We start from the raw sequence: 27999 nt of genomic DNA on the forward strand, positions 1-27999 counted from the left end.
TTGCTCCTATCGAATCAACATGAATTAAGATTTGGAATGTCTCTATCTCCCATTTAACAATATCAATCTACATGCCTTCCTGGGTGCTGCTAGTAAATAAATCAGACTTTAGGGTTTTCAGATGAAAAGGGCTTCAAATTACATTGACAGCCACAACAGTAAAAGTCACCAAACAACCAGTTAAAATTCCTGATGCTGTAGGTTAAACAATGTCATCAGGAAATATAGGATGGACACAACAGCAAGAAAATAGACAAGGAAGGTGGGAGGAGGTGAGACTTGTTCACAGATCAGCAACGCTACTTAGGTTTTTTTACGTCTCTGGAGCAGTGCACAGTATGTTCCATGAGTTTGGTGTTTAAAGAGGGTAGGCTGGGAGCGAGGGCTCCTGTTTTCTTTTCCTGACACAGTTGCTTACTGATCATGGGTATGAATCTCCTATCCTTCCATACAGCGAGCAGGGGGTGCAGTGCTTATGTGATGAAGACATCTTGGGGTGGAATCCAGAGGAATGAGTCTGAGCCTTGTTGAGGATTTCTCATGAGGGACCCTCCATTGACCAAGCTCTAAATGGCCTCCCACTTTGCCAGGCAAGGGAAGTCAAAAGCATAGAATCATAAAATCAAAGAACATGAGGGTTGGAAGGGACCCCAAGAGGTCATCTAGTCCAACCCCTTTCTCAAAGCAAAGCCGTCCCCAACTAGATCATCCCAGCAAAAGCTTTGTCTACCCGAGTGTTGGAAATCTCCAAGGAAGGAGATTCCACCACCTCTCTGAGTAACCTGTTCCGGTTTTTACTACCCTCCAAGTGAGGAAATTCTTTCTAGTATCTAACCTCAGCTTCTCCTGCTGCAACTTGAGGCCGTTGTTCCTTGTTCTGTTATCTGTCACCACTGAGAACAGTCCAGCTCCACCCTCTTTTGAACCCCAATTCAGGTAGTTGAAGGCTGCTATTAAGCCCCCTCTTAGTTTCCTTTTCTCCAGACTAAATAATCCCGGTTACTTCAGCATCCCCATTTTTTCAGCATGGGGATGCTGATACAGGAGTCTGCCAGAGCACATCGATTTCCATGCTTTAGCAGACTCGATTAATCGAGTTTGCTCTGACACACTGGATTTCCATCGCATCGGAGAAGGCTCCGCACACATCTAAAGGAGCCCTATATTGCTTGAAGAGGTACAAAATGCAAGAATAATATATTTTTTTTAATTCTGAAGTTCTTATAACACTGCTATTTAACCTGTATTTCATAAATAAAATGTAGGATGACATAAGGCACTATGAGATTACAATAAATTTACAAATAACCGAAATATCTGATTTGCTCCTAGCTTATTCTTACATTATTAGGTTGAATATTTGCATGCTGGGTCCTTAAAAACTCCATCATAAGTTGCCCTTGCAGACTTATTATATAAATAAACTGCACCAGGTGATTATAAGCCATAAATCACCATGTATGTATGCAGGTGGATCTACTCTAATGATGTATCATGTGAGGCTTAAAGAGCTTGATCTCTTCTACTTATCAAATAGTAGGATGAGAGGTGCTTTTGTCTAGGCACTTACACATAGAAAAGAGATTTGATAATGCGGGAGGGGCATTTCAACTTTGTTGACATCGGTGTAAGAACTACCTGGAAGTTGAAATTAGAAAAAAAAATCAGCTGTGAAACAGGACTGCTTTTCCTACTGGTAAAGCCAGTTAAACTTTGGGACTGGTTGCCAAGGAACATGGTGGATTCACTACCCTTTAGAATCTGTAAGAATGAGATTAGACAGCTTTCTTCTACAAGTCACACTTTAATACACATTTTGGGAAAAGTATTATGGCCAAGGGGCTTGGGGAGTTATATTCATAGTTTCATAGTAGCTAGGGTCAGGAGGGACCTGAATATGTCATCTAGCCTGACCCCGTGCCACAGGCAGGAATGAATGCTGGGTTCACAAGACCCCAGACAGGTGATCATCCAACCTCCTCTTGAATTTACCCAAGGTAGGGGCGAGGACCACTTCCCTGGGAAGTTGGTTCCAAATATTGGCCACCCTAACTGTAAAATATTGCCTTCTGATCTCTAACCTAAGCCTATTCTCCATCAGCTTATTGCCATTGTTCCTCGTCACCCCAGGTGGTGCTGGGGAGAAATGGGCTCTACCTATTTGCTGTTGATCTCCCCTGATGAGTTTATAGGCAGCCAGCAGGTCCCCCCTCAGCCTCCTCTTGCTGAGGCTGAACAGGTTCAGGTCCTTCAGTCTCTCCTCGTAGGGCCTGTCCTGCTCCCCTCTCACCAAGCGGGTGGCCCTCCTCTGAACCCTCTCCAGTCTGGCCACATCCCTTTTGAAGTGTGGCACCCAATACTGGACGCAGTACTCCAACTGTGGCCTGACCAGTGTCACACAGAGGAGAAGGATCACATCTCTGGACCGGCTTGAGATGCACCTTTGGATGCATGACAAGGTATGGCTGGCCTTGCTGGCTGTGGTCTGGCATTGGCGGTTCATGTTCATCTGGGCTTCAATAATGACTCCAAGATCCCTTTCCACCTCTGTGCTTTCAAGGAGGGAACTTCCCAGCCTGTATGTATGCTGTGGATTCCTTCCCCCAAGGTGCAGCACCCTGCATTTGTCTACATTGAACCCCATCCTATTCTCATCTGCCCACTTTTATAGTCTGTCTAAATCTATTTGAGCCTCTGTCTTCCTTCAAGTGTGTCCACCTCGCCCCACATCTTAGTGTCATCAGCAAACTTGGACAGCATGCTTTCCACCCCCTTGTCCAAGTCTCTGATGAAGATGTTAAACAGTGCAGGCCCGAGGACCAAGCCTTGGGATACCCCACTGCTCACATCTTACCAGGTTGAGTACAACCCATCCACCGCTACTCTCTGGGTGCGCCCCATCAGCCAATTTTTACCCATCCAACTGTGCAGGCATCAATGCCACAATTGCTTAATTTATTGAAGAGGAGGGGGTGAGAGACAGTGTCAAAGGCCTTCTTAAAATCTAGAAAGACTACGTCCATGGTGACACCATCATCCAAGGATTTAGTCACCTGGTCATAAAAGGCAACCAGGTTGGTCAGGCAGGACCTGCCTTTGATGAACCCATGCTGATTGCCCCTGAGCATGATCTCCCCTGCAGGCCCCCCCACAGATGTGCTCCTTGATGATTCTCTCCAAGATCTTCCCAAGCACCAAGGTGAGGCTTACAGGCCTATAGTTACTTGGCTCCTCCTTCCTCCCTTTCTTGAAAATTGGGACCACATTAGCCAGTTTCCAATCCCCCGGCATCTGGCCAGATGACCACGAATGCTCATAAAGCCGGGCCAAAGGCTCCGTGATGACTCCTCCCAGGTTCCTCAACACCCTTGGGTGGAGGGCATCTGGACCTGTAGATTTAAAAATGTCTAGCCCTTCCAGAAGATCCCTAACTACATCTGCACTGACTGAAGGCCTGACAGAGCTATATAGCTGGATAGTCATGGTGGTGTCTTATAGCTTAGGAATCCTTGAATCAATGGGCCCCTCATTCATTCCTTTCCTTCAAGGGCTATGGGAGAGCAATATTCCCTACACCATCTCCAGATCATGATATTTGCAGCTCATTGCCATGGTTATAATTGAATTTCAGGCTCCAGAGCTTCAGCTGATGTCTAGCAGAGTCTGGAAAGTAATCTTTTTCCCTGATGTATAATTGGCCAGATGTATTCTGCATCGGGGATGCCTGGAACTAGATAGGCCACTAGCTGGGGAACACCAGAACATTGAGGTGAAGTAGAGAGCCATCTTTCTTGGGTGCTTTGCTATTCATTATAACTCACATGCTCTAGGTCAAACTGGTCATCTACATGGTATGTTTTACTGCACAGTAGACTAATCTACTTTCACATGTAGACTAATGGCATTACTGTGCAGTAGATTAATAGACTGTACTGCAGAGTAAAGCTTCACCATCTACACATGTGCACCATTTACTGTGCAGTAAATTAGTCTCCTGTGCAGTTAACTACTACCTGTAAATACAAGTAGTGAACTAACTTCACAGTAGATAATGAGCAGTAGTGCAAGTGTAGATGCTGACCGGGAGCAAATTTATAGACTGACCAGGAGCAAATTTGCTCCTGGTCAGCCCCAACACCAGGGGGCCACAGGGGACAGGGAACTACCCCTGTCCTGTAGCTGCCAGCTCCTGTGTCCTCCCCGCCAGCACTGCTCAGCTCCTGTCTCCCCACACAGTATTTTACAGTAAAATACTGTGCAGTAAGCCTTTATAGTATTAATAGTACATGTAGATGCACCCAATGACTACCAGATTTGATTTGAAAAAATTCCACCCAGGTTAAATTAGAAAGAAACTTTTAGATCATTTGCCTTCCTCTGCAACATGAAGCCAGGATCTTCTGGCAGATTCATTAGGGATAACTCATTTAATCAGTTCTGTGCCACTGCAGAAGCACTTCGTATCTGTGGCATGTAGGTCTCAACTGTTCTTTGCAAATGACATACAATAACTCAGCTTTCTCATAAATATCCCAAAACCTTCATATTAAAAATGCCCCACAATATTTTGTTATATACAATGATAGAAAAGTAGGGCTGAAAGGGACCTCAGAAAGTCATTTAGTCCAACCCCCTTTCTCAAGGCAGAATCATTGAATTAAACCATCCACTGCATCCCATCACTACTGGGACACAGCAGCACCTACCCCTGCAGTTATCCCAGATCCAAATCCCCAAGCCAGCACTGACCCCAAACCGTGCTCCCTCCCCAATTATTATTCTGATTTCTGTCCGCTTCCTGTCTCCCACCAGCAGCACCTGGGGCTCACATGCCAACATACCAAGTGCCCATGCTAGTTGTGGCATACCTGCTGCGGGTCAGCCACCACTGATGTAAATATTGTCCCATTCTGTTATCATATTCCCCCTTTAATTCAGGAAGAATTGAACCAGACTTAGATTTAGAGCTAGCAGATACCTAATGTGTTTTCAGTGGTTCTTTTGGATTCTGCTTTCAGGAACACATTCTTTTTGTCATCCATGTAAGACTCAGCACTTCAGGACATGGTCACTCTGCCCTTGCATATCTTAATGCTTAGATGTAAGCTGTGGAGCAATCCCAACCTAAACACTATGGTAGCTGAACACAAAAGAGTACAATATACATTTTTATTCTTGATTACCTGCCTTTGTTCTGTCCACCATCCCCTTAGGGTTATGACTTTGGGTCATCTAGAATTTCTTGCTTTGCATTTTCTGATTACATTGTATTGTGGAAATGGGCTGTACTTGAGTCATATTAACTTCAAATGTCTTTTCTTGAAGCTCCTTACTTTGACTATTTATAAATACTCTTGGAAATATTCTGTACTTTGTTTTTAATGGATACACTTACAATGTCACAATTATTCTCAGTAGTCCAGTTGAAGCTTGTCATGTTGAGTGCCTTAAAATGACTTCTCCAGTGTTATCAATTGTTATCCTTGGCCAGTTTTTCTACACAGTCATATATATAAGACCACTCATGACCAAAATCAAGGAATGGAAGGTACAGTTTTGCATTTTCTGTATGAAAGCTATTAACTAGTCAACCCCCTTGGCTTTGCATCTAAAATTCAAAATATGCTTGCAGTTCAAAATTTAGTTATATCCTTATTTGTTCTCATGAGTATGGTCTTCTGTACAATAGTCTTTTTCAGATCTTTTAGATCTATGCATACCTTAACTGGTCTTTCCTTTTATGGTGACTGTACTGTTAATCCAGTCAATAGGTGTTTGGATTCACTTTGTCACTGTTGATTTTACCAGCTTGTCAAGTTTAGCCTTATCTCTGTCTCTTGGTACTAATGGGAATTGTTAGCAGAATATATCAACGTGCTGTATACCTAATGCAGTCCATTCTGTTAAACACCCAATCAACATCTTCACTGGTCAGATGTTATATTAAGAGTAGATTGATAAGTATTTAGTACATGATGATTTTCATAAATATTTAATTGTTCATCAGTTGACACACCCACGTCAGCAGGTGCCTTATAGACATCTATAACATCTTTAACTGATATGTTTCTAGCTACCACAATACTTAGAGTTATAATATGTTCATCATAACCTGTATTGCTCATTTATTAACTCTTTATTACCTATTTATAAATGTACCTTTAATATAAAAAGTGGTCTCTCTCACCTTCATGTGGTTCAGTTGGCACCTTTTTGATCATTTTCATTTGAAATCTGTTCTTTTTCGTAAGCCCACATGGGACAGCCTGTTCCAGTATTTCAAACTCTGCTGAATATTTCTCCTTTAAAGGACAAACCAGTGTAGCATTGCCCCATGGGCTAGTCTGTGCCTTCTGTATCAAACAAATGTGATTTCTTGATTTTAAGACTGGGAATCTTAGGCAGTCAATAATACTTTTGTGCACAACCTCAGTATGATGAGGTTCCTTCAAAGGTGCCCACCATGAAAATCATGGATGCCAGAAAAGCAATCATGCTGCACGACTGTCATGCACAATGCCAACTGACTTTAAAAATTGTACGAATTTGCCTTATACTATTGTGTGTGTGTCTGTGTGTGGGTGCATCTACATGTGCACTTTACTGTGGAGGTGACTAATTAGCTGTGCAGTAAAGCATTACAGTCCACACGTGTGCTGGTGCTGGGGAGCAGTAAATTAATTAACTCCACCATAACATAGTTCTTTCTGGGACAGTACTATCTTATGGCAGAGTATGTAACTGTGCTGAAACACACATGTCAACCGTGACAGAGGCTAGCTGGGGTATGAATGTGCTAAAGTGTGGGAGCTGCCTGCTACCTGGTCACACAGCTCCATACAGTCAGCACCCTCACGCCCCAGCCAGCTCCTCCACCACCTGACACTACCACCCAGAGCCTGGGGCTGGCCCCCTGTGACCTCTGCCAGCCCAGGGCTGCTCCACCCAGGCTCAAATTGCTTCTGTGCTGGGTGCATGTGTAGATGCTGTACCCGGGAGCAGTGAACTCCAGCTCAAACAGCTCTGGAGTTTACCGCACCAAATTAATAGCATGTGCTCGTGCACCCCGTTTGCCCCAAAGCAAGATATTTTAAGGGGCATCCTAATAAACTTACAAAATAAGCTTGCATAAGAGATTGTTTTGTGGTTCTAAAAATAAATATTCAAAACCTCGCAGGTCCAGCTGAGCAGTATTAAAGGTGAATGCAGCATAATGGCTGCAAGCATGCTATAAACAAAATAGTACTACATGGCCAATTCAATAATGCCCCCACCTAAAATCTGGGCAACCCCCACCCTCCTCATTCCCATGCACACCCATCAAGGAGATCACATGCAGAAAGGTACATGAGAATGGGAGGCAGAAATCCCTATTCCAGAGAGGAGCATGGAGTCCTTTAGATTCAGCAGGGCCACGGGATCTCTGACCTCTTGGTGTCAGAAGGGGGTTCAGGGTCTCTGGTTCTAGTTTTGAGGGCACAGCCTCCTAGTTCTGGGGATGAAGGTCTTGCAGCTTTGGCAGCCCCCTGTGTAACCAGAATGCCAGGAGCCAGTGGGGTGGCAGGAGCAGCTGTAAAGGTACAGGAGACAGCTGGGGGGAGAAGAGCCCTGCATCGTGAGATGCCTGGAGAACCAATCTTCCATACATGGAACAATATGGTACAAAATAGCATGCATGTCTTCCTTTTTGTCACACTTTGGAGCATCTTATCCCACACGTACATTTGTATGCTGGTCTTCTGAAGTATTTCCAAAAGGTGTTTCCAAGCTATTTGAAGCATATTACATGTGATATCTGTCCACAGTCTCTGAGACACCAAGCCCTCTCTTGATGCTCTCTGAGTTGCAAATCTTAATGAGTTCATTCACTTGAGCCAGGTCTCTAGAATCAGAACATATCGATCGATGTATCTGTTTCAACATCATCTGTACGTCTTTAATTCACTCACCACTTTGGTATCTGGTATAACAGAGCATTAACACTAACTTAGATGCTTATTATAGAGAAGACTTCACACAACTTGCCTTATAGATCCTCAACAGTACTAAGGTACTTCAAAACCATTGAGGATCTGAGCCTTTGTCACCTCAAGTGACATCCGACCTGAAGTACCACTGTCCTCAATGAGGTCATGAATTTAGTCCACAGTAACAGTGACCTTTGAAGTCCCTGAGATAAGCGGATAGACAGAATAGAGAATAGGTAGACCCATGGACAGGTATTGATTTAACAGACTTTCTAAGAGGCTTTAGATTTTTTTTTCTCTTGTGTCTTAAAAATGTTATTTGTCATGATTTTGATATGACAGCCGTGAAACATTGTCCCCTAATGACAGCATGCCACTGTGATGTGACTTTCTTTCACTAACTGGCAGAAGGAGATCGGCTTTGTCCATCAAGTACTTAAAATATGTGTATAATATTTCTCACCTGCTTTCACTAAAACTCCCCTCCACCTCCCTTCCCCACTCACATTCCTCTACCAGGCCTGGATTTCTTCAATTACTTCTTTAAATATTTGTCATTATGTTACTTTAAAAAAAAATCCTTAAAGCTTTCAGGAAGAAAAGACTTAAACGGGCCTGAATCAGTTTATGCATTGATTTCCTTTTATGCTGTTTAGAAAGCCTTTACTGTGTGACGGACATTTTTGTCATGTATCCTGCACACACTCGCACTGAGGCAGCCTTTATTTGACCTCTTAATCAATCTGAGTGCCAGTGCAGAAAAAAAAAGAGGGAGATACAAGATAGCTTATATAAACGCCAAGTTGGCTATGTTCCCCCGAACCATCTGCACTTCTAGCTATGGTCAGACTAAATGTCTGCTAATGGCCCCCTTCTTCTATGATCCATTTATATATTCCCCCCCTTCCCGCTTTCTTTTTTTTTTTTTTTTAGTGGAAAACAAATGGCATTATTGGACCTGCTTCGCTTCACTGCAGCTGTGAATTGCAGGCCTGGAAAGCCAGCCAAGTTGAAGTCAGACAGCAAAGTCTCTCAGCTTTGAGAAGAGAGGCCAACACTGCTGATCTGGCCTCATTTGATACTTGATTTTTATCTATAAATTTAAACATGGTCCTGAGTAAAAGTACCTTGATATGATACATTTTTCATTCCTTTGCTTTCGCCCCCCCTTCAAAGACGGGAGTTTTTGCTAGGTTGTACAGCACCAGGCTTTGCCACTGGTTATTCATTCTGCCAGTGTGATGAAACTTGGAGTCAATGAAAATGATATGTGGCTGATAAGCATGGGGCTGGAAGTGATTTCCTGCTGGATTAGGCACTCTCGGGCTCTTAGGACAGCAATTCTCATTGATGCATTGCTGCATGTGGAGCCGGTTGTATGTAATACCTTGCTTGGCGATGCCCTGAGTGCAGAATCTGAGTGCTTCCACGTTATAAGAAAATAACTGATGGCTAAATTCTAATTAGCTTTGAGAAGAAGGGTTGTCTTTGGGAGCCTCAGGAGACTTGACTTGCATTCATTGTCCTGCCATGGACTTTCTTCGGTGACCGAGAGTAAGCGACCTTGATGCCGATAAGGATGTTCACCGACTGAAATGTAGCCAGAGGGTTTCACACTATACTCACCTGGATCTCAGTGGGTGTATCTCAGTCGCACATCACATCTCTTCACAGTGAGAATCCCCATAGAAAACTCTAACAGAGCCACATAAAAAAGGACAGATTCTGCTCAGCCCTTAGCAAAGTGTACAGAGGTGTCTGTAATGTCCTAGTATGGTACTAGGGCTTAGAGGCACAGCTTAATGGTGTTCACCCAGTTTCCCAGTAAACCAGATACAGTACATTTGATTTAGGGAAGACAATAAATGGAATGGGCTTGATGTATCTCAGCAGAGCGCTCCCAACAGCATAGTGGGGTGGCATAAATCTTCCCTTACAGGTCTCCCTACAAAAGTGTTGGGCCTAAGAAGTGGGAAGCCCATATTCTCCATACTCTGTTGGGATGGGTAGCTGTATAAAGGAAGAGGGCGAAGCTATTGCTCTGGTTATCCTGTGCACTAGCTAACAGGGCCAGCACATTGCAGCCTGTGAAAGGTGTGTGACAGTCTGGATGTCCTCCTTTCCAGGAACTCCAGGTTGGCTGTCTGAGGGAGGTGGCCCCATGGGGCTCCTTTGAGGCTGCAGCAGCTCAGCATTGCCCTTTATTCACATGGCTATGTGCCATATGTGTTGTCTAATGCAAAGTAATGACCAAAAGACAACCAGACAAAGGTGGTTAGCATAGGAAGCAATATCCTGCTGCTGTCTGACCTCATGACCAAAAATATCCCACAGTCAGTTCACTGCCAGAAGACAAGGTACCAGGGATGGATACAATCTCTGTGTTCCTTAGGTCTTCTTTTCCCATCTCTTTGGCTAAGTGAAGACAGTCAAAAACCCCAAGGCCGAATCAGTTCAGTTTTCGTAGGTTAGTCTAAGCTGAATAAATTGAACTGACAAGCAAGTGAACATACATTAGCTTTGGACTCCAGAAACGCAGCCACATGCCTGCAGCGGTCCAAGCCAGAAACCAGAGGACACTAGAGAATACCTCTCTGCTTGGCTGGAGCAGACAGCTTAGGCCAAGGCTAGCCCACACACCCTGTTGTGGGGGAGGTGCAAAGCATCCTGGGATGCTGGGGGACCGTGAGTTAACTTGAACGTGGAGAGGATCTAGGACAGAAGTTCAGTAAACCGATTTATCCTAAATCAGTTAAGTCTCATACTGCATTCATCCAGGTTTATCTTAAATCCATTTCGGCCATTTTGAAAATGATTTACATGCACTGAACTTCAGTTTGGTTACAGATTTGAACCAGTTTCTGATCACTTGTACCAGTTTACATGTAATTTCTGTCCCTATCCTATAAATCCCAAATAATCGGCATAAGTGAACCAGCCCTCACAAAATAAACCTTGCTATTTACCCATGGTCGGGGTCAGATATAATGGTTTAAGATAGCTGGGCAATGCCTCTTTCCCGGTATGACAGGAGCCGTCAGTTAGACTCCCAGACCCTCTGTTTGGGCACCCAGGTACGCTACCTCGCTTTCAAAAGTGCTGAACACTCAGCTGCTCTTCGTGGCATGAGCAGGGCCTCCTGGGCACTCAGGTCTTCTGAAAAATCAAGCCTAAATATGGATCCTGACCCCTGGCATGTGCCAGGGCCAGGTAATAAAAATCTGTCTTTTCCTAGCTGTCCGATGTGTCACACCCTTATTCCATTACTGTTGCCCTCAGCTATCTTCGCGGCTGCAGACAGGGTGTTCCACAGTAGCATTTCATTTGTGATTCAGACCCAGGGAGCTCCCAAGACTATGCTGTAGGACATGGAAGGATTCAACAAAAGAAACCATCCTCTGCTAAAGTTCAACTCATAGGCAATTAACCTTGCAGAAAGGACTGTTTTTTTCCCTCCCTTTCCCCTGAGAGATATTTGTGCGTGTGCGTGTGTGTGTGCGTGACCTTTAGGAGTGTCTTATTTTCTGGGCAAAAAGCCAAATGCTACACTTTCTTCCCAGCTGTAAGCTGTTTTAAGCCTCGGTCAAGACAGCAGGCTGGATCCATCTCTGGTGCATCTCCCTTCACTCTGTCAGCCTTACGCCAAGGGATGATTTTTATCTCTGGTCGCTTAAAATTAAAAGGCATCCAAAAAGCGGCATTGAGCAGTGGCTGCTTCCACCTCTTAGCCAGTGAAGTCCTAATAAGAAGTGAGCAAGGGAGGGGCTTGAGGCATGTTGCAAATGAGCCTTGCTGAACCAACACTAATCGCACTTTACTGTGACAGGTGTGCATTTCCCAGCAGACCCCAGCCTGCAGTCTATTCATGAGCTCCACTCCCTACAACCTCGCCTATGAGGCCCCCAAGGCCACGTTTCAAAATTGCTTCCTTCAATTTAATCCTGAACTCAATAGAACTAAAACAACAATAGAAATCTCAGCGGAGTAAAGTGCAAAAGTAAATTGCCGGCATCACTTAGAAGTTAGAGATGAGCCGTGCCTTCGCCTCGTCCTCTGTTCTCCTGAAATTGTGGGGACTGTTTTATATGTATAAGTAGATCTCCGTTTGTGAGAGAAATCGCACAAGCTCACGTTGCCAGGAATAACACCATTACTTTTAATGGAAATAAGTCATTCATGACCCAGAGCTCTGAAATAGTTCCACACAATGTGCTGAATACATAAAGTCTAGGGTTTCTTTTTAATGAAATCTGCTGTTTTCCTTCCAGTCTGCAAAACGATAGGAGCCCTTGCGGTAAGCTTTCTCTGCCCGGTATAGAAACCTGCCACTTGGAGGTGTAAAGTACTGGCTACGAAGATATGGAGGCAGAAGTAGCCAATCTATAATAATACTAATATGCAGCGAATAATTCTTGTCAACATATAGTTATAGCCATTGCAGGCATCAGCTTATAAACACATTGGGTCAACATGTAAGCAATCAAGATACTCAACACATCGTTGTCTTTGGCAGTCTGGCCTCTGCCAAAACTTGAATCATAATGCCTTTCCTATTGTGCTTGAAAGAAAACAAGGCCCCGGTCCAACCCCAGGCCTGAAACCCTCTTAATTCGTATGCACAGAGTGGCCAGCAAAGACCAAAACAGGCCATGTGTTTCCAAGAAGGGCGCGGCTTGAGACTCCTGCCTTTTGCCAAAAAAAGGGGTGTTTGAAGAGAACCAGTTTCAAAAACATTGGAGTGTAGCAAAGCGAAAACTGCAGGTGTTGTGTGTTTGTGCTGGATGCGCTTCAGCGCTAATCCTGAATGAAGACGCCAATGAGAACGGGACCACACTATCTGTTAGAGTGTCATCTATGGGATTTTCAGCTTTTAAACTCTCTGATATTCTTGTCCAAGCCTATACGCTATGGCAACTGTGGTTAGGTTTAAGGAGGATCCGCCTTATAATAATCTGCATCTGTGTGAATACCTGTCTCCTAAAAATAACAACTGCAAGTCAGTCTAAGACCATCTAGAAAAGGACAGGCTTGGTATCATTTACAACATCCCCGGTCCTTTCCAGGAGGATTAGGGTTGTGCAAAGCGGGCCCTATTTGGTTCGGATTCCGCTGAGAAAGGATGTAAAGTATCATGCTTTCTAAGCCATAAACCAATCTCTGACTGAAGAAGGGATTTTTTTCTATGATAACGATATAGCATAATATCCTACTAAAGCCATTGATGCTATGCACTGACAGAAACAAAATACTGGGCTAGAAGGGTCCTCAGTCTCATATAGTGTGACAATCGCTTAGATCCAAACTGCATAAAATCCAGTAGTGGAGCTAGGCAGGGACCTAAATTCCACCTTCATGGAAAAAGTTGAGGGACTGGAAAATTTTCTGTCCTAAAACCTTGAGAATTTCTGCAGACATCTTTTCTGGGAACATTTTGGTGCGTCTGAAATGAAACGACTTCCCCGGCTCACTGGGAAAAAGCCTCAGCTCTGCTGAAGCCCACCAGAACTGAAAAGCCAGAGAGCCCAGCTTTGCCAGACCCCACCAGGAGAGAGATGCAGGAAATGGGAGCCTTCAAGGCCAGCCTGCCAGGTAACAGGGAGGTTTCCATCGGGTGTGTTGAAGTGGACATATTTCCAGTGAATGTGTCCCTTTCACCAAACCGGCATTTTTGAAAGAAAAAATAAAACGTAAAAATGTTGTGTTGGAAAACTTTTCATCAGCACTATCCAATAGGGCTTGTTATAGAATTAAGATCCAGCTTGGTACAGTCTATGGGTGCCATGTGGATATTGCTGCAGTAACTGTACATATTATTGTCCATCTCAACTTGCAATAACCATGGTCCTTGATGGTTTAGCTGCTATTGCTTTCATTCATTTCACAGCTTTATTGATCCCAACAGCAACTTAGGTTCCAGTACTCTAGCCCTCTTCTTCCTAGACTGGAAATATGAAAAGGAACAGAGACTTTTGCCCATCTATGAAGCCAGCTTTGTACCAAAATCTTACTGTAACCCTACTTTGTTATTCCATATTCCCTTTCATTACAATGATATGACTTTAACACCGGGTTTTTTTAGTCTTCACTCATTTTAGAGAGCATTACTCTGCAAGGAGACTTAATACGATAGATAAGATTTATGTACACGAGTTAAAGTTTATCAGGTCATATCTAAATCATCTCCCTGCTGAATCTGTCACTGCCACCACCTACCACCTTGCTCCTGGTCTCTGTTCACCCCGACCTGGCAATTAGGCAGAGAAGACAATTTACAGAGATACCAAGCATGCTCATGCATGGAGCAGGAGTGGGCAGGCAGGACTTGCTTCTCAGTGGCAGTCCCAGGGTTTATAGGGAGGCAGTGCATCGAGTGGAGTGGCCAAGATATAGCCCACAAGACAAATCCAGCCCATGGAGCTGTGTCATCCAGTCTATGGGGCTCTTCCTAGGTCCAGAAATGTGCTCCTGCATTCATTCTTCTGCCAAATTTTGGGACCCTTGGGGGGCCTCATGGGTCAGATGGTGCAGGTCTGTGCACTAGATCATGCGCACAGCTCTGCCTCATGCCACCCATCTGCCCTATGGACTGGTCCTGCACTACCCAGTTGGCCTGTGACTGGATGTGTTGGGTACCACTGGTAAAGACCACCCCTGCAATCTTTATATTACTTTGAAATATTTCAAGAGAAAAGCATTTCTATCAATCTCCTCTTTCATTCCAAGTGCCCTTTTTCCCCACTAAAAGCAAATGCGTAGTATTCTCACAGTCTGTGAATCAGGAGCTGCAATGTGAATTATCATCTATCTAAATATAATGCTTAGTGACCACAAAAGAAAATGGGACTGCACTGACATCGAATGCTCTGCTACATAACAAGGACAGTCCTTACCCCAAGAGCTTACAATCAAGGTAGACAAGACACAGGATAAGGGAAGAGAGCTAACCTTCCTAAAATCACACAGCAGGACTCTGGCAGAGTCAGGAACTAAATTTGGATTTCTTGCCCCCCAGTCCAGTGTTTAATTCACTCAGTAACATAACTGAGGAGGGAGAAGTAGGGAAGCAGCCCAGTGCACCACATTAAAGGGAAAGGTGCAAAAATATCCACCAACCCCGTCACCAGCAGCGTGGCAGCCAATGCTGACCTGGGTGTTACTGTTGTGCTAGAAGCAGAGCTTCCCTTTATACTTCCAAATTCACTAGACAACTTTTTCTTCTCTGGTGCATGTATTCAAGTCCTTCTTCGAGTATATAGGTAGCAAGAAGAAATCTCGGGGTAACATTGGACCCCTACAAGGTAGGGCAGGACAGTGGTGACGGATGCGCGAGAGAGGGCCGAACACGTCAACAAGTTCTTTGCCTCCAATGGGGACAATGGGGAGCTCTCAGGTGACAGCATAGAAAGGGCCGGGAAGGATGTGAGTCCCACGACTGTTAGTTCAGACCTAGTTAAGGACTACCTGGAGGGCCTAGATGTGTCCAAGTCGGCGGGCCTGGATGACCTTCACCCGCGGGTGCTGAGGGAATTGACTGGTGTCATTGCGGAGCCATTGGCACGGCTGTGCGAGGAGTCCTGGTGCTCGGGCCAAGTCCCTGAGGACTGGAAAAGGGCCAATGTGGTCCCTATTTTCAAGAAGGGGAGGAAGGAAAAGCCGGGCAACTACAGGCCAGTCAGCCTCATTTCTATCCTGGAGAAGGTCTTTGAAAAAATGATCAAGGGCCACATTTGTGAGAGCCCTGCAGGGGAAGTGATGTTGAGGGGTAACCAGGGTGGGTTTGTGCCAGGCTGATCCTGCCTGACTAACCTGGTCTCTTTCTATGACCAGGTAACAAAGAGCTTAGATGGGAAGGAAGTCGATGTTGTCTTCTTGGACTTCCAGACGGCCTTCGACACAGTGTCCCACCCAGTTCTGGTGGGCAAGCTGAGGGACTGCAGCATTGACAAATGCATGGTCACATGGGTGGCAAACTGGGTCCAGGGGCGCACCCAGAGGGGGGTGGTGGACGGGTCAATGCTGACCTGGGAGGGTGTGGACAGCAGAGTCCCCCAGGGCTCAGTCCTTGGGCCGGTGCTGTTCAACATCTTCATTAGCGACCTGGACGAGGGTGTGGTGAGCACCCTGCTCAAGTTCACTGATGACACTAAGCTGTGGGGTAAAGTGGCTACACTGGCAAGCAGGGACCGCATCCAGGCAGACCTGGATAGGTTGGAGAAGTGGGCAGATCTGAACAGGATGTGGTTCAACAAGGACAAGTGCAGGGTGCTGCACCTGGGGAGAGGGAACCAGCATTGTGGTTCTAGGTTAGGGGCTGCCCCTCTCGGCAGCACAGGGGCAGAGAGGGATCTTGGAGTCAGGATCGACTCCAAGATGAATGTGTGTCGCCAATGTGACGAAGCAATAGGCAGAGCCAACCGCACCCTGCCCTGCGTCAACGGGGCATCACTAACAGGCCCAGAGAGGTCTTGCTCCTCCTCTGTGCGGTGCTGGTGAAGCCGCAGCTGGAGTCTTGTGTCCAGTTCTGGGCGCCACACTTCAGGAGGGATGTGGAGAACCTGGAGAGGGTCCAGAGGAGGCCACTCATATGGTTGGGGGCCTCCATGGCCAGCCCTATGAGGAGAGGCTGAGGGACCCGAATCTCTTCAGTCTCCGCAAGAGGAGACTGAGGGGGGATCTTGTGGCTGCCTACAACCTTATCGGGGGCCAGCAGCAGGGACTTGGGGAAAGTCTGTTCACCAGGGTCCCCCTTGGGGTCACCAGGAACAATGGTCACAAGCTAGGGAGGATAGGTTTAGGTTAGATATTAGGAAGAACTACTTGGCTGTAAGGGTGGCCCGAGCCTGGAACAGGCTTCCCAGAGAGGTGGTGCTCTCACCTTCCCTGGAGATCTTCAAGAGGAGACTGGACAGGCACCTGGCTGGGGTCTTATGACCCCTGCCACCCCCAGTGCTCCTTTCTGCCCATGGCAGGGGTCAGACTTGATGATCTGTCTAGGTCCCTTCCCACTCAGTGATTCTACAAGTCTATGATTCAACTTCCAGGTGCATCTGTCCTTTAGCTTATTGTAAAGATCACTCCCAACCACAGATCAGTGCATTACTGATAGTACTATAATGGGCGTGGTATAAAATCCTTGCTCTGAAGCGTGGACAGAATGCCCTTTAAATCCACCTGCCTTTATTTTGGTGCCTTATCAGCATTTCACAGTTCTTCTGAATGTATAGGGATACAGCTAGCTTGATGTTTTACTTCGAATACTGAATCACCAATTAAGAAATGTGGGTGCCTGTACATGAGCCAGGAGGCTGCTCCAACACACTGTAATCCCAGCACATCATAATAATAATCGTGGCAATTACTGTGCTCTAGCAGCCTCCTTTGTCTCATGTGTCACCCACCTCCTGCATCTCCCACCGCCATTTTAACAAGCGGGGGTGCTGATACACAAGACGCTGCAGGTGCTTTAATTAGAGCAGTTCTTGGAGCCACTCTGATTAAAGCACCCCTCCCTACCCCCCCCCCCCACACACAGACACACTCCCAGAGCACTTGTATAAACGCCCTGTGTATTCACAGCCCTTTGACTTGGCATGGAGAAATCTGCAGTTTTGAGATCTAAAACATAGGCATCTACGGTCTACATTTTTAATAGCTTTGTTTTGTCTTCTAACACAGCATCAGGTGCTCACAGGGGTAGCACTAAATTGCTGGCTGAAGGCTTATGCACAGCGTGGCTAATCCATTGTTCAAATGACTGTCTTCAATTTAGCACGAGTCAGAGGAAGCTTCTTTGCTGGCTGTCAGATTCAGCCTCTGAATCCTTTTTAAATGGCCTTTGCATCCTTCTGAGTGACTGTCCCTTTCAATTCAGTTTCCTCCTCCCTCTTGCAGAGACAGAAGAAAAAGTAGCAGTGATTGAATGCACTTTATTGCTGGCCCAGCCATGGCTCTTTGAGACAGCGGTGAGAGGATGCGGTTTGGGGTATGCTGCACATCTCAAAACCTCTTGCTGAAGAAGGGCACGGAGGCAAGCAGGGAGTACTTAGTGGTGGGGGTAGAAGTTATGCTGAAAAATCATGGTTCATCTCTCCCTTTCAGATGCCCTGTGTTTGCTTATTCCCCCTACACCGGCTGGTGTAGGTGTATTTGCGAGGAGCATAAATAAGAGCCATCTCACAAATGCAGGTACATTTTGGTCCTTAAAATGGACTGCAAATGCTTGGGAACGTAAATCAAAAGTAAATGAACCAAAGGTTTGGATAGGGATGATCCTGCCTCAGGCAGGGGGTTGGCCTAGAGGTCCCTTCCAGCCCGACTTCTCAATGATTCTACGAAGAGCTTTTGCAGGAAGATTAATCCTGTGTTCAGATTCAAGAGTTGGTAACTTCTTTCTTTTTCTTTTAAGGGAACTTCCAGCAGACCTTAGTGCCATACTCTTTCAACATCAAATGCTGCGCTTGTCTGAAATGTGGCGGGGAGCAATGCAGGGACAGGGCATTTCACAGCACATCTGAACTGGGCACACCTGTATCCATTTCTCATTAGCTGTTCATCAGGGAGGCTGAACAGCTGGATCTTCTTAGACCATTTGGGAAGTTTTATCCTTAGAAGCCCTTGACTAGAGAGAGCCACCATTGTCCTGTCACGCCAAGGATATCTAAGGAATCAAGTGAGATGTTCCAGGATATTCACTTGCAGTAGATACGAGTATGGCCACTTACCACTAGGTGTTGGGGGAGCATAGCCTGGATGGAAGAAGACAGATGACAATCGGCTGGTACAACTTACACTAGTGTAGCTTTCCCCCAGTTCTCCATCTGTGTAAGGAGTTATATCATCTGCCCACTCTTTGTTTCTGTCATTGTAAATGTGTTGTTTGTCCAGGACTTTGTCTAAAAAACGAACAAAATGTTAATGTTGTCTGTGTCCTAATGTGCAGCACCATCTACCTCCCCCAGAGAGAGTGGCAGGCAGGACGGTGCTCCCAAAAATGCCTTGTTTCAGTCCTGTTCTCCCAGAATCTCTCTCAAACCACATTTCTCTGCAAATTCAGCTCAGATCATGGGGGCTGATATTGTTTATCCTCCCAAGATGCCTCCAGAAGCAAAACATCTGGAAATAATGCGTTGGAATCAAAATAGTTTGTTGGCTGGTGTTGTCCTGTTTTCACAGAAAGGACTTTGGGCCTCAAGTCAATGGATAAACTCCAGGTGATTTCATTGGCCTTTGGATTGCATCCTATTTGCTTCTCCTATGTAGCTATTGCAGCAAGAGGGAGAAACTTTTCTGAATTATATCGCAACCTCTAGTAGTATGAGAGTGAGGTTGCAGCTGCAGTGGTCCAGAAATTAATTGAGAGGCAAGGGTTTCTTAGGGCGTTATCTTTTATTGGACCAACTATGATGATGTAACGGTGATAAAGTTATACAAGCTTTTGAGTACAAGACATTTTTGTCGGGTCTGATCACAAGAAGCCAGGTACGGCATAAAAGTACTGAAAAGCACTGAAAAAAAAGCAGTGGAGAGGGGATGGGGTGAGAGAGATTCCCAGGGGCAGCAGACCCTGTTCTTTTGGGTAAATCCAATATCTTGTATTAGACCAACTCAAATAGTTGGAAAACACAATTAGCAGAAGAAAAGAAGCTGAGAACTGTGAGATTAAAGCTTATCAAAAGGGAGGAGGGCCATTCTCACATTTCCTGGGTGTAAAGAATTTAGGAGTTAGGTAAAATATAATGTGCCATAAAACCAGTATCAATGCTTAGTCTTTGGTTCTTAGTGTCTAGCCAACTTATGAATTATCGTCCCCAAGTTCACCTTTTAAAAGTGGTTGGTAGCTTTCCCTTGAGCATGAGGATAGTGAGATCCAAGAGGGACTAGATGTTATGAGAGAAAGTAGCTCCTAATTGTATGCCCGTGTCTCTGTTCTTTATGGGTTTTTCTGTGAGAGTTCATTCTGGCGCAAAGTTGCTGTTGAGCTTTACCCACGTGACTGCCATGAGGATACTTGGTGCATTGGATCAGGTATATCACATTTTGGAAACCATGTGACACTGAGTTTTTTGGGGGGGGCATGTTGACAGCAGTGGCAGTTGAATTGTGCTCACAGGTTAATCATTTCTTGCCAGGACAAGGTTGTATCCCACTTGATGTCTTTTAGGCAGTGGAGAGTTGATGATGAGTTGGGTAAGGGGCTATTTGAAAGCCAGGAACAAAGGGACTGGGAATATTTCTCTGAAGGTCTGATCTTTGTTGACTACAGGATGTAGTTGCTTGGTGGGTCTTCTGATCCATTCCAGTATAGGATGGTAGGTGACCACCAGGAGTGTGTAGTCACAGTGGGCTTCAGGTTATTGCATTGTAGCAGGTTACTGCAGTGTATTTGAATAGCTCTTTCAAATGTATGGTCTATTTGTCTGTTCGAGTGTCCTTGTTGTATTAAGGCAGACTTTAGGTTGGTAAGGTGGGTCGTCCCAGGTGTTCTCTTCAAAGTGGATGTGGTGATATCTGAGGGCCTGGCTATAGATTGCAGCTTTTTGGGTGTGCTTGGGGTGACTGCTGGTCTTGTGGATATACGTACGGTGGTCTTTGCATTTTCTGTATCCGGTGGTTTGTAGGATGCCATCCTGAATTTGGCTTGTGGTATTTAGAAAGTTGATGTTAGGGTAGCAGTGGTCCAGAGAAAGTTGGGTTGATGGGTGATAGTTGTTAAACCCATGGCGGAAGTCAATAAGTAAGTCTGGGTGTTCAGTCCAGATAATGAAAATATCATCTATGTACAACAGGCAAAGTGCAAGTTTGATGGTGCAGTTTTCTAATTTGTTTTTTCTCCAGGTGGCTCATGAAGAGTTGACATGTTGAGAGGTCATCTTTGTACCCATATCTGTGCCTGTGGCTTGGGGGAATTGACAATTGCTGAAAGTGAAGTTGTGGGTAAGGATGAAGTGGACGAGTTGTATAACATGTTGTTGCAAATTCGACTCTACTCCATGTTCTTGAGGTATTTTGGACAGGCTGTTGTGCCTTCCTAACGTGGGAAGTTAGTGTACGGGCTGGTGCCATCCATAGTTGCAAGTTGGCTTCAACTGATGTAGTTGTGATAGTTGAGAATGATTATAGCTCTGCCTTTGTCCACTGGTTTGATTACTGTTTTACTGTTTTATTTTTTTTTTTCTCTGTGAGGGAAAGAAGTCGTCATTGTCCTGGATTTTGTTGAAAATGTTGCTGTTAGCTTTTTTCATGAAACAGTAAATGTAGTAGTTCAGTGTGTGGTTGTGCCTGCTGGGAGATGTCCAGTCCAATGTTTTATTATTGTTTGTTTTCTCAGTTGTGGCAGGAAGGCTGGTTAAGGTGGTAGTGTCTCGGTTGTGGACATATTCTTTCAGGTGCAATATGCCAAAAAATTCTTCTAATTTTCTTCTAATACTGGTATTTTTCCGGTTTTTTCTATGGCCAGAAGTTCAGGCCTTTGGAGAGTATAGATATTTCAGAATGGACCAATGGGTGTTGTGATAAGTGATGACATCACGATGACATGGTTTCTGAGTCCTGCTGTCATGATTCTTTCCTGTGTTGTTGTTGCACTGCCTATGAGGTAGCTCCTACAGCGATATCTAATTCTCCCTTTTTTCCTAATGTTGGATATCAGTCATCAGATTTTTTTTTGTAGTATTTTGGGGTCTACTGAATAGTAGGCAGGTATGTTTCCAGGTTAATGCCTCTTAGTTTAGTAGCATAGGTGAATATCTCCTGTTTAAATGGATCCCTTTTGGAGTAGGGTAGATGAAGAAGACAGTTTCTCCATTTTTCCAAAGATCTCCTACATCGTGCTGCATACATGCAGTTGTGTGTGTCAGCTAGGATGTAATTTTATGGGCTTCATTAGCATTTGCCTGTCTGTAAATTTGACTACCGATTTAGAGACACAGGAGAGTATTTTAAAATCCACGTGTTGTTCAAGCTTGGTTGAGAATGATGCTCATAAGCAATAAAGACATGGCCTACCCACGGCCTGTACAAAGACAAATATAAAGGAAGAAGTAGAGTCATATAACATGCAAAGGAACAATGTCCTTATGCTAATGTGTTTCTCACTGAAGAGGATAAGAGTGAATGGAGATTTAAAAACACTAGCTCTATACAGTTAGGAAAGCAAGCAGAGGGAAAGAGAACAAATGAGCAGAAGGTACTGTTAGGAGACCTACAAATGTGTTAGGCAGGAATACTATGTTAGACTGCATTATTACCTAGCAGATAGGATGGATGATGCAGAGGTAACCAATGACAATGATAAAACATCTTGGAGGATTATTGTTAAAAAGAGATCCTAGTTCAGTCTGTTTCTGTTTCTTGCCAGTATTTTATAAAAAGTTCTTAGAATGACATGGAATAGGGGAAGTACTACTGGAAAAGCAACTTTGCTTTCTAATTTTGCATTTGTATTTTTATAAAACTTGAAAAGCACAGAACAAAGTAAGATTCCCCAGCCTGGATCAGGCTGGTGGTTCCCATACAGCATCCTGTCTGCAGCAGCGGCTAGTGCCAGGCACTTCTAAGGAAAATGCAATAAATGTGAAACAGGCAGAGGGTGGGCAAGCTCTTCTGTCCAAACATCTCCTCCTAATCCCTGATGGTTACAGATTGGTTTAGAAACATGAGGCTTTATATCCTTTCCAATGTTTGTTCTTGTTAGCATTAGCCATTACAGTCCTGGGTATTCTTGTTGTCCGTAGCCATTTCAAATGTCTCTCAGAGTCCTTCTCAACTCTTAGTCTTAATGGCACTCTTTGGTCACAACCTAATGACTTTCATTTGCCTTTTCCAGTTTTCATTTTCATGTTTTTGAATTTTGTGGCACAGAATGTTGTGATCTTTTTTTAAAATGTGTGCTTCCTTAGCCTATGATTTACTTTGGCTTTCTCCTCATGCGTGCAGTAAGACTGGTGGGGAGCTGGGTAAAAATGTTACTTCTGAGAACATGATAGGCTGATTTCTCTGCTAGCCTAATACAGCTTGGAGTTACCCCACTGATTGAGTTATACAGATAGAACATGTAGCCTGATATCTGAAACCTCAGCCACACTAGTATCCAGACTGTTCTGGTTGTGGCTGTGCTGTAATGAGAACTGAGAAAGTCGAGGGGAAGAAGTAGTTCTGCAAATATTTACCCAAATTTGAAAGTAAATTTTAATTCGAGTGCACGCACAACCCTTTCAAGTCTGCTTTCCACAAACATACCAGTGACTGGGCTTTACTACGGTGAACGCTCATGAATTTTAAATTCAGCTGATCACACGTTCCTGAAGCAAAGTGTGTGTATTTGGTAATTACTTCTGAAAATCCCACTTTAGCTTATTCCCACCAACCATCCACTTGAGACAGGGAAACAATGTCACAACTCATAGAGCTACCAACGCAGAAATAGCAGACCCAGGGGTAATATTTGGGTGGAGTGCTATAATCCCAAAGGTATGGCAACTCAGGACCTCAAGGGATAGGTCATAGTCTGGGCAGTGGTGAGCAGCTCCATGCCTGCTTCGGTCGTACCTGAACCCAGTTGGCACCCACAAACTGGAAGTTGCCAGGCCTATCACACCTGAGGAGCTCAACCCACTGGGTGTTCCCAGGGCACATCTCACAATTTGGACTTCAAACAGCAAACGACAGTGGCTTTTGTCTAAAACACAGATGAAGAAGAGACGAGGTCAACCCCTTTATACAATAAGATAGTGGTGAAAGCCCATAACCAGGTTGTCAGAGGTCTTGGTCATCCCCCCCTGCTCTATTTTCTACCATCCTAACCAATGGCTATTTAATGTAAAATACATAATAAGTCCTCAGGAAGAAGATGGGAACTCAGATCTCCCTTTTCATCAAGCAAATGCCCGAACCACTGAGCTAAAGAGTTCAGGCTTCTGTTTTTTCTCTCTCTTTAGCCTAATCACCCTTGATTTCTTTTGTGCAAGTTGGGACGGTGCCAACTGGACAGGGTTGGAAGGAAGTGTCCTTTCTTGAGACCAGCCTGTAGGCTGGTGGCTGGAGGACTCTAACAGGGGATGTGGGTTTAAATCTCCCTTAGGCAAAGGAGGAAAATGCCCAGGTCTCCCATATACTGCTCTAACCACTCAGCTATTGTATAAAAAAGGAAGCACAAAAAGTGGCCATGGAAGAAAGGAGTGAATCTCCCTTCAGGGGAGGACTTGAGGATGTAAATCCCAGGTGCACTACTTCCTCTTGTTCAGAGTAAGACATCCAACCCCTGGAGAAGGATTTAGGATGCCCTGTGACATCAGTGTTTTTCATTAGCTATGCTAGGCAGTGCCCCACTCAATAGGCCAGCTGTTTGGGGTCTGAATTGGAGTTGTCTTTCCCAATCCACTGCGAAGGACTGTATATGCCACATTCACATGTGTGGATTCTGAAGCAAGGACCAAGTTAGGCATTGCAAGACCCACGCCTTTCTATGGGCCAAGCCCTTAAGAGCTTCCCTGATATCACACAGAAAGTATCATATTTTCTCACATAAATCATATCCTGGAATCCTGTTACAAGATATGCATCTTGTTTTTGAAAGGCAGAATGAAGAAGAAAAGATTTTTTTCCTTTGGAGTAAATAAGTGAGTTGCAGCAGCTGGTAGCTAAGTCTGCTCGTTGTTCTGCTCTGCCTGGATCATATGCAGACTTTGCTTCCACCTTCACCCAGCTAAAACATAAGTGGCAGAAACTGCTCTTACCATAATTTCTGCCATTAAATGTACATTCCAGTTTTCAGCAGCTGGCTCTTTAGGAAACAGTGCATGTTCTGTGTGAGAAAATACAGCATGTGGGCCAAGCAACAAGTAACCCCACATCTGAGTTTCATTCCAGAACTTTAACCGCAAGATCACTTCCAACCTTACATAAATTTTCCACAACTCTCCTGCCATTTCAAAGACTCAAGGAAAAAGGGAAGAAATGGAAAAAAAAAAATAGCAGATTGTTGGGAAGACCTTACTTTCCCACTAGCATGGCCCAGTGCTAATTATATTACCCATTTGATCTTCAATCCCTGCTCAAAATTCAGTGGTGCAATGATGAGCCTGCTGCCTTGGTAGGCTGACATTTATTTTGATTTATTTTTGTAAGGGAATTGGAAGTGGAGGAGAGATCAAACCAAACTAAACCGATCTAAAATAAGCATCAACATTTTATTTTGACTACAAACCCAATGAGCTAGATAAAATATCTCAAATTTGCTGTGTCTGGCTGCTTTGGCAAGTGCTAATCTAAAACAATAAACTAATTCTGCAATTACTGTCCATCGACCCCAGCTCAGTACAGGAATGGGTGATTTGGCATAAATTAAAATATTCTTCCCGAAACTTAAAACAGAGAAATGCTATTTTACCTCAAACAAACTCAGGGAGCTGAAGTCTCTGACCTGCTCATGAGTTTGTAAAATACATGGACAATTATCTCTTTATCCCAGCTGAATGCAAGGGCTTTGTCTGGACAAACTCCTAATGCACTGAAGTCAGTAGCAAACCTCCCACTCTACTTGGCTTTGGCCTGCCAAAAAATAAATGCAGTCTCTTTTATGAGTATTTATTTTTCCTTTGAGCTGCCTATTGTTGGTTTGTGGTCAGCTGACTTTGCTTTGCTATCCGTTTAGTTCTCAGAAGCTGAAGACAGACAAGTCTTTACAGTAACTGAAGAATTGGAAGGAGGAGCCTTAAAAGAAACAACCTGAAGAATGATTGAAATGAGAGCTGTGATAAAAAGCTGGCTATTGCTCTGAGTCGGGACTCAATTAAACCTCCAGCATTATAATGGGAATGTGAATATTGCAAGGCAGTGTAGTGCGTTTGGATGAAGTGTAGAACCAAAATCTTGGTTCTTTCAGGTTGTCGTGCAATAGGGCCCGGCAGAGCTGGCAAGCCAAGCTCAGGGTCGCAGTCACGGTGGGTTGGCCGGGTGGTGGCTATTGGCACGGACAGGTGGGATTATTGGCGTGGAGTCAGGAGAGGTGGAACCAGAGCGGGGTGAAATGCAAATATTTATTTGACTTACGCTTTGGCATAGGCAGAGAAGTCTTCAGTTACAGTTAGGAATGAACAACAGTAAACAACAAAGGGGTCTGTTGGCCCACGAGGTTCAGTCCGAAGACCTAGTCCCAGGGCTGGTCAACAGCTCATTAAATGGGAATACAAACAATAAACCGAAAACTGTAACACGTGAACCGATGAGTCGCGTGACGCCAGTCCAAGGTAATGGACAATCGGGTGGTCGAATGAGAAAGCCGAGGTCAGAAGCCAGGAGGTGATGAAGCGGAGACGCCAGGTCAGAGGGTTGAGACGAGTCGTAGTCGAAGAAGGAAGCCGAGGTCGATGATCCGGAGCAGGGTTAAAACAAAGTCCAAAGGGTGATCCAAAATCATAAGCCGAAAGTCAGCACCGAGGTAAATCAGAAGCCAAGAATACAAAATCGCAATACGATCGCCGTAAGCAACACGAAAGCCGAGTGAGGGAAGAGATCAATAGGCCTAAGAGCCTGACTGAGAGACAGTCCCTGCAGCAGCAGCCTCTATCTCCAGTCCACGCGATCTCCCCCCGAGGGAGGGGCTCACAGAACTTTTATATGAATTTAGTAGCCAATCAGCGTGCTCTCCGCAGAGAAATTTCTAGTCCGATTACCTCATGTCAGGTTCTGACTGAGCATGCTCTCAGTCAGGAGCTGACACAGTCTGAGCATGGTCTGTGGGGAAAGTAGTTCAACAATGATTGACAGCTCCGCAGGTCACCCAGGGGGCAAGGGCTGGGTGAGCCTTGGAAATTTCCACTCACCGAGTTAAACCGCGCGTGTCAGCTTAACCTCTTCTGTGCTGGCAGCATATACTCAAAATTTTTGCTCTGACACAGGTTAGTCGTGACCCTATAACAATAGTATAAGTCAAAGTAGCTCCAGGACAATACAGAACAAAGCTAGGGACAAAGCAGTCTTGATTGATGGGAACAAACCGTGGCATGTAGAACAGGAAGGGGACTCCTGGGCCAATCAGTCCCTTGTGTTTTCAGGCTCTTCTTAAGTGAAGGAATCTCCAAGCCCTGACACAACTACAAGGCGCACAGTTCAGAGCACCAAAATTGCTTTCATAAGCTGTCCAGAGGAAACAGATCCATAGAATCATACAAAGTTAGGGTTGAAGGGACCTCCGGAGGTCACATCTAGTCCAACCCCTGTTCAAAGCAGGACCAGCCCCAACTAGATCATCCCAGCCAGGGCTTTGTCTAGATGGGTCTTAAAAACCTCCAAGGATGGAGATCCCACCACCTCTCTGGGTAACCTGTTCCAGTGCTTTACTGCCCTTATGAGAGAGTTTTTCTTAATATCTACCCTAAGTTTCCATTGCTACAACCTGAGACCATTGTTCCTTGTTCTGTCATCTGCCACCACTGAGAACAGTCCAGCTCCACCCACTTTGGAAGCACTCTATTATATCCCACCTCAGTCTTCACTTAGCCAAACTAAATACTCCAAGTTCCCTCATCCTCTGCTCAGAAGTCATGTTCCTCAGCACCCTAACTACTTTTGTTGCCCTCTGCTGGACTGTCTCCAATTTGCCAACATCCTTTCCGTAGTGAGGAGCTCAAAACTGGACACAGTACTCCAGATGTGGCCTCCCCAGTGCTGAATACAGGGGGATAATCGTTCCCTCAGTCTGCTGGTGACACTCTTACTAATGCAGCCCAGGATGCCATTAGCCTTCTTTGCAACAAGAATGCACTGCTGGCTCATATTCAGCTTATTGTCTACTGTAACCCCCAAGTCCTTTTCTGCAGAGCTGCTGCTTAGCCAGTTGGTCCTTAGCCTGTAGCGGTGGATGGGATATCCTTGTCCTAAATGCAGGATTTTGCACTTGTCCTTCTTGAACCCCATGAGATTTCTTTTGATGCAGTCCTCCAATTTGTTGAGGTCTCTCTGACTCCTAGCCCTACCATCCAGTGTATCTACTACTCCATGCAGCTTGGTGTCACCTGCAAATTTGCTGAGGGTG

General features: G+C 44.9%; 1 long non-coding RNA gene across 1 annotated transcript in view; it reads left to right on the forward strand.

Annotated features, from left to right (window-relative positions):
* The window catches only part of LOC149867973 (uncharacterized), a 354972-nt gene that overhangs the window by 285378 nt on the left and 41595 nt on the right, over nucleotides 1-27999 (forward strand). The gene's annotated exons all lie outside the window — the stretch shown is intronic.

Source organism: Crocodylus siamensis, chromosome 3 (genome assembly GCF_052110815.1).
Source record: "Crocodylus siamensis isolate JL-2025a chromosome 3, ASM5211081v1, whole genome shotgun sequence".
Taxonomy (NCBI): domain Eukaryota; kingdom Metazoa; phylum Chordata; order Crocodylia; family Crocodylidae; genus Crocodylus; species Crocodylus siamensis.